The sequence below is a fragment of the Zalophus californianus genome, chromosome 6 (genome assembly GCF_009762305.2).
Source record: "Zalophus californianus isolate mZalCal1 chromosome 6, mZalCal1.pri.v2, whole genome shotgun sequence".
In the NCBI taxonomy this organism is placed as follows: domain Eukaryota; kingdom Metazoa; phylum Chordata; class Mammalia; order Carnivora; family Otariidae; genus Zalophus; species Zalophus californianus.
In genome coordinates this window covers 92,350,920-92,358,769 of record NC_045600.1, presented here as the reverse complement: position 1 = coordinate 92,358,769, position 7,850 = coordinate 92,350,920, and the positions used below count along the sequence as shown (strand labels likewise).

Below are 7,850 nucleotides of genomic sequence, written 5' to 3'. Positions count from 1 at the left end.
GAGAAGCCTTGCTCCAAAAGCCATGCCTTTCCCCAAAGCCATGAGTGTGGCCAGTCCCTTGCCTACCCCTACAGGGCCTGGATTTTGAAACTCAAAAACCAGGAAAATGGTTTTTTTCCTCTGCGTCCTGCTTCCCTGAAGCAATGAAAAATCCTCAGCTGACTTAATAAGGAGAGGGCATAAAGAGTGATCAAGTTAACACTAGCTAACCTGCCCCCACCCCAGGGGCTAGACCGGATGGAGGAACATCATACACACAATCTCAAGAGGCCCAAATGGGGATGGTGTGCTTGGGAAGTTAGGACTAGTTTGGTATAGCTGGGTGGAGTGTAGGGCACATGGCAGGGGAGGAGACTGGAAAGGCAGATGAAAATAGGCACCTAATATAAAAAAAAAAGTTGTTCAATTTCAGGTGTCTGATTACTTCTGTTATTTTTGTAGAGTTATTTTGTAAAGTTGGTGACTAATCCTTCATCCTGTTGGGTGTAATTTATCATCAATGCACTCTGAAGTGACATAAACGGCTTCCGAAACCATGATCTGGAACCACGCCCATCATAATTTGGGTGGTCTTGACCTCTACAAGGTAGCCAAAGCTGCTACAGGTTGCACTGAGGGTATTAGGTAATGTCAGACTTGACTGAGCCATGTGCCACAGCCCTCACTAAACTTTGCTATTCCTGGAACTGCTACCAGTTTTCTGCCTGCCCTCCTCCCACTCCAGCTCCCATTCCCCAGTTCTCCAGGCTCCATCAACTCCTCTTCTTTCCCAGCGATCTTTTCAGCTCTGTCTCTGCACCATACCGGGCTTACCCCTGAGAACCCCGTTTTCCCGTCTGTCTGCTCATGTAAAGGATGTGTTTTCAATCATCAATCTCCCAATGTCCCTGTTGGGAGGTGGGCTTGGTGTCTTCCAGAGTGCTGCCTCTGGACCATTATTCCCTTTTTCTTTCTAAAGAGCTGAAAACTGCTTGAGGTTTCACAGCGTCTGCCCACTCACCCTGTCTCCCTAGTCACGGAAACCTTTAGTCTCTTTCTCCACGTCTTCCTCTCTACCCCATCATCCGAAGCAGCTAAATGTCCTTGTGGCTGATAGAAGCAAGAACGCCCTGGTTGCAGCACTGCGTAACACTTGCACTTTCTGTGACCGTCTCCCTCTGCCTCAGCATGCTCCCATGGGCACAGCCAGGATCTTGGTGTCCTCCCAATCTTCACCTCCTCTGAAATCTCGTTCCCTTGCCAACTCTTCCAGCTCATTTGCTCAAGTGTCCTCACTGCAAGATCTCCATGTCAGTGGTCCCTCCACTTTCTCTGTCTGTGAGCCTCCTTCTGTCTTTACTTCCTTCATATTTGCCTTAGAGGTAATAGTTCTTCTCAGAGTGCCCTAAACAGATTACTGAATGCATCGTGTTCCTTCCAAAAGTCCTTGCCTGGCAAAGACCTGGAGAATTATCCATGTTTGTGCTGAGCAAACAAGCCTTACTGAAGAAAATGACCTGCCTGGACATTTTGGCATGGTTCTTGCTTCATGTTCTCCAGCCTTGTTTGGGCCCTCAGCACTGGCCAGCAGTATTACTGTGCTTTTCTAGAAGCTCTCAAGCCACATTCACAGTCACGATTTCATTTCCTCTTCTCAGAGTTTCATGCTTCCAACCCATTTATTTCCAGAGAAGAGGCCTGGCAGAGAACACTGGTCAGTTGTGTTTTCACCTGTCCTCTCTTCATACCTATATGACAGCAGAGCATAAGTCTCCCCTTCAGCCAAAGCCAGTCCCTCCACAGGTGTCCTGATCTCATCCCCTCTTGCCTAAGAGAAGGTCCTCCTCCATCATGATCTTCAGGCCCTTCTCCCGCCCAAATCTTCAACCTCTGTCTCACACCTAGATTTCACTTAAATACATGCTAGAATCTTCCATTACAAGCAAAGCCAAGCAAACAAAACTTCCCTTAACTGAACACATCCCTCAAGCTCTCACCTAATCTGTCTACTCTCCAACCATAGCCAAGCATTTTAAGAGTTATGCACAGGCATTGCCTCCACTCTATCTTCTCTTCTCCTTTCCAGTCTGGCTTCTTACCTCACCTTGGTGGAAAGTGCTCTTGCCAGGGTCCTAGTAGCTTCCTTGCTTTATGAATATAAACTTTCTGTCTTCATCTGACTTGATCTGACTTGATCGCCCAGCAGCATTCCATACAGTTAACCATATCCTCCTTCTTGAAACACTCTCTCCTCTTGTCTTTGGTGATAAAATGCTATTTCTTCCTTACACCTTCTGATTATTCTTTCTTAGGATCTCTTGCCTGTTCTTTCTCCCTCCAAATTCCGGATTCCTGAGTTCTTTGGGAGCTTTTCTCATTCACAGCACAGTGTCCCTAGGCAATTTCGGCTTCTCCCAAGGCCTTAAAATACCATCTCTAACCTGGTTTAATCTTTCCTGAATCCTCACCTTTTCTATCACAGAACTGTAATTAAGTACTTAGTTGAGTGATTACCTGTATATTGTTGGTTGGTTTCCCTAACTAGAACTGTAAGCTCCCTGAGGGTGGGCAATGTCTTCTTTGCTCACCACTTCTATTATCCACTGGGGGGCCAGCTCAGTGACTGACCTTCCCTGCTACTCAATACTCCCCACCCCCACCCCAGGCTCGGCCTGCCAAAGGAGAAATCACACATTTGCCTTCCTGGGATGGTCTACCAGTTAGAACCTGTCACCACAGTCTGTTCTCCAGATTCACCATACAACTATCTCCTCTTTACTGCAGAGCAGGAAGTCCAGATGCGTTCTTTTGCCAAACATGGGGAAATCTTGTATTAATAAAAGTAAACCTAACACTGAGGAGTAGGGAAGGTCTTCAAGCTTTTAAGCAGAGGAGTGACATGGTGAGCTCTACATTTTGAAAAGCTGTCAGCAGGAAGGAGGAAGAATTGGTGAAAGGAGAGAAGAGGGGCAGGGGCATTTGTGTGACTCTGTTCCAAGGGAGGGCTGGCAAGAGCCTTAGCTCACAGGCGGCATTGAGAATAGAGAGGAAGGGGAGAGGTGAGACTTGCAGAGATAAAATGGCAATTAAATACAGGGGTGGGATGGTGGGCAGTGAGAGATTGCCCAGAATCAGAGGACTCTAGTATTTTGCCCATCATCCACTTCAGTGGGCCCTCACAGCCATGCAGTTCTCTCTCCCTGGAAGGACCTGCCCCACACTTCCCTCCTTGGAAACCTATTGCTCCATCATGATCTCTATGAAGTGCTCCTTGGTTACCTCAGGGAGAATGACTCCCTCTCATTACCAAGGCGCTTTGTTCAAATAGTCAATGTTATTGCTGGTTGTATATAACACAAGTGCTCTTGTAGTTGACCGTATGAAGGCATTGTGCCATCTGTGATGAACTGGCTAGTTCAAACTAGAACACTTGCCAAAAAAACAAATAAGAGAAACATACTATCTTTATTTCCTTGACCTATAATTAACTAAAAATATCTCTTTTCTTAAACAAAGTTCTGGAGGGGTATGTTAATAATGCTAATTATTCATTTCTTTGACAAGATTGATACAAAGGTCTTGGCTGATCCTGTCCTGCTCCTTACTTTGGTTTCAGAGTCAACAACCTCTTAACTCCAGAATAGCCCAAGACACCATCTCTGAGCTTCTAAGTGATGATTGGATTCTGAAAACCCATGGTAACTGCTCTTCAGCTCAGCTGGTTCAAATTAACCTCTTTGGGAGCTATCTGTGTGTGCATACTTTAGCAATGTAGCAAAGGCACCAGACGTTTTCAGTCACCCTGGATGCATATTATCACATGGTTTAACTCATATATGCTCTGGGTTGAATTACACAGACTTCCTCATAGTTAACTCTTCTCCTAAAATTTCCCAACATTCACCAAGGCTTCAGCAGCCCTTTAGGACCAATGTCTTCCATGAAAATGCTCAAAATACACCTGAGTTCGTGTCCTACACCATTGCCAAGAGCACTCTGCCATCTAGTTCCAGCAGAATCCTATTGATTCCACAAGACCAGAAAGACTGCCTCCTTGAGAGACGGTTCCTGATTCCCATCTCCTTCCTCTGATCAGTCAATCTCTTTGCTGTTCCACTGTCATAATTTGCATACTCCTTTCCTGTGGAGTTTATCACAGAAAGCCTTGCTATTTTTTTTTTTTTTTTTTTTTTTGGTATTCACGTCTCTCTCTCTCTAGCTGTATCAAAACCTCCTTAACAGCATAGACGGTACCCATTTAGTGTCCTGTCCTGTCCTGCCTGCCACCCCATACCTACCCCTGCCTTGCTTAATACCATGCCTTGTACTTAGTTGCTCAGGGTTATAGAAAAGTCAACGAATGGGTCACAAACATAACTTGGGTCATTTTTTTCCGCAAAATGCATCACCTCTCTTTGCCCACATTGAAAGTCCTCAGCCTCTTCTCTGCCCACTCCTACTGGCTTCCTATAGTTTCTCCCCATCTGCCTGGCATTTCCCTCTACCTCTAGAGAGCTTTCCAATCTGCTCCCACTTTTGACTCATTTTTAAAACTTTTTAATAGGGCTAGTTCTAGGGTTTAGCATTCTTCCATTTGGAGAACTGTCCTACCACTCCTGGTTTCTCCAGCCCTAAGAAGCTGCCCCCCCCCACCTCCCTACCCATGGCAACTCTACAAGAAAGCCTTATGAAGTCTCCCTTGGCAAAGTAGCTGGTTGTCTTAGAACCAAAAGAAGCTATGTGTAGTGTACAATTCACCCCTAAAATCTCCCTTGAAACTGAAGAACACCATGTGGTCTCTGGGTAATTTCCTTATACCACCTTTTCTTGTGCATAGCCAAAATGTTTCCAGCTATCTCCAGTTATTCCTAAACTTAAGCATTTGCCAGAATCTGATCCTTGTGCAATGAATTCTCCATTATTTTTCATATAATTTCTTTTCTTCTTTTTGCTTTGGTGATTACTTGATTATTTGACAGATGTTATGGGGGTATTATTAATGCTAAATCTTAACTCTGCCTAGCACGATTCTCTGGGTGCTTTTACTACTGACTCATTATCTCCTCTAGTGATCACATCATCCTCTGGATGGTGAGAGGGCAGAGATCATTAGCTCCATTTTACAGATGTACAATCTGGGGCCAGGAGAGAGATTTTGTGATTTTCCTAAACGCAGCTTGTAAATCATGGTAGGGGTTGGGGGTGGGGGTTACTTAAACTCACAGCTTCCTAAGACTTTCCCACTTTCTCAAGCTTTTGTCAAATTTGTCGTGAGCGGCATTTGCTGCGGCCCATTTTGGTTCCTTGGACATTCAGTCATCTACTTCAGCTGGATGACCCCCCTAGTTTTTTGGATTTGAACTCTTCTAATTGGATAAATCAGATTTACATTTTAAAGAGAAAACCACTCTTATAATCCTCTTAGTTTTTGTAAATTTTTATAACAATTTCAACAGGCCCTACCTTAGAATTCCAGGCAGCCAACACATAGAAACGTACTGAGCACCTCTTTCTTAGCCCTCCTGCTAGACACAGAGGATGGCGTGGGGTGGGACAGGGTGGGAAATAGGGTGGGGAAGAAATGCAGAGGCAGGAGGAACTGGAATCCAGTCCAAGCTTGACTGAAGGGGAGCCTTTTCCAAAGTTGTCCTCCCAGATGTGGATTTTTCTAAATCATACAAGTGTGCTGTATAGGCTGATAGGGGTCCTGCTGGGAGGTGACTGGGGAGAGAGGCACGATAGCTTACAATCTAACCTGAGAGTCGAGCCACATGTTTAAAAGCACCTGGGTTACACTGGAATAAAGACATGTTAGAAATGTCACCGAAGAAGTCCACCAAGTGCTGACCCTGGTCGTGGGCAATACAGGAGGACACAGGTGGGAGAGGTGACTGGGAAGATCTGGAAAGCTTTGTGGAGAAGAGGCAATGATTTGGAAAGCACACAATCCTAGCTAAAAGGAGGAGAGCATAGTCCCATCCCCTGGCAGGGCTCTAGAATCCTACCTAGTGCCTGCTCAAGGAGCCTCTGGTCCTTTGGAAGTAGGTAGGATATGTAATGTTAGCTACCAGTACAGAGCAGAGGAGAGAGAAGAAAGCAAGAAGCAGTAGAGAGGATCAATGTATGCTTCTGAGCCACACTGCCTGGATCTGAGTCCCATTCTACCACTCAGTGGCTCAGTGACCTTGGGCAAGCTGCTGCTAGTTTCTGGACTTCAGTATCAGTGCCTACCTCCTAGAGTTGGTATAAGGATTCAGTGAGAATACTACCTACAAAGTGCTTCGAACAGTGCCTGGCGCACAGTAAGTGCTCAATAAGTGTTAGCTATTATTATTTACATTTACTGCTATATATATACATATGCAGGCACAAAAGGCCTATTGTGATCCACAAGTAGGATTAGGACCCACAGATTGAGAGTTATTAGTGTCTAAAAGATACCACAAAAGGTAAAGAGGGCTTGATCCTTGTGTTGCTGCTGTTTTTATATGGTTTAGCGCTTTGGGATAGTACTTGGAAGGAAATATTGCAATGAAAATGGTGCTGTTTGAGACTGACCTCAGTGCCCTGGGCTCAGGCACTAGAGCACAATGTCTAAGAAGCTAGGGCCTGTTCAGATTTCCTCATGCTCTGGCATGGAGGCAAAGCTCCTGTTGGCCACCAAAGAGCCAACATTCCTTTGAGCCCTGTCCCCTTCCCAGAGGCGTTTGTGGTTCAGACCCTGGAGGTTGTGGGACACCAGCTCCATTGACAAGGGAAATTTCCAGAATGGCTCTCCTCACCCTCGCAGAATCACCACCTGCTCTGCCCTTCCCTGAACTGAAGGCCACACAGAAGCCTGCTATTCCATCCATCCCCGAGTTCTATACTTCGTGAAATCTGGACTCTTGGGCAAGTTACTTCACCTCTCTAAGCCACATATGTAAAATGGATATAAAGGTAAAATCTTTATGGGACTGGTTGTGCGGCTTAGATGTAGTAAGGTAAAGCTTGGTGTTCAATAAAAGGTAGCCATTATAATAATTAATAGCTGTAGTCACTGTAGTGTGATGCTGTAGGCAGAGAGAAGGGGGTGGCTGCTTCTGGAAGCACACTGGAGAATCATAAAATTTATTATCTAAACTGGAGCACTTTTGAGAGTAAAGGGAATACTATTAATAATGGTGCAGGGACAATAGGCATCACTGGGACTGTTCTGGGCAAACCAGTCTGTGAGTCTCTATCTACTGTCTACCCCTCACCTCCAATGCCAAGCTATCTGACTATACATCTTTTCTCAAAACATAGTTCTTAGTTAAATATTTTTCTTCTTCTTGACATCTTTGTCTTTTGACGGGTATTTACTTTACCATTAAGGTTGGCTACCACTTATTGGGGAATGAATTGTACTAGTTGCTTTAAGTAAATGAGCTATAAAATCCTCACCAACCACTATAGAAGGTAGGTGCTACCTCCATTACAAAGCTATGGAATCCGAGGCTCAGGGAGGTTAAGTAACTTGCCCAACCAAGGTTACAGGTCTATTAAATGGCATATTGGGGATTTACCATATAGGCCAAAGCCAGGCCTTTACTGGATCAGAATTTTTAGAGGTGAGCCCAGAATGATTTATGCGGGACCGTCATGTCCACCCCTCACCTGTTGGACTTATGGGGTGAATGCCAAGGTGAATATCTTCCTCCCCTATAAATGCTAATTTCCAAATCCTCAGGTCAGAGAACTGGGCAAAATAACCAGTGGCCACTGTCTTGATTTTCACAGAAATGGGAGCTTCATAAATATCGGTTATTGAACCTGCTCCTGGATTCATTGTAAATGGAATCTTGTGTAGTTTTCCTAAGACCTAAAGATTGTACAGCTAAGATGGCAAC

General features: G+C 45.0%; 1 protein-coding gene across 1 annotated transcript in view; it reads left to right on the top strand.

Annotated features, from left to right (window-relative positions):
• The first annotated feature begins 6,614 nt into the window (after nt 1-6,614).
• LOC113910201 (aromatase) overlaps nt 6,615-7,850 on the top strand; it is a 47,987-nt gene continuing 46,751 nt past the window's right edge. The window contains exon 1 of the mRNA XM_027572142.2: nt 6,615-6,918. The gene's annotated coding sequence lies outside the window, so the exon portion shown is untranslated. The remainder of the gene's footprint in view (nt 6,919-7,850) is intronic.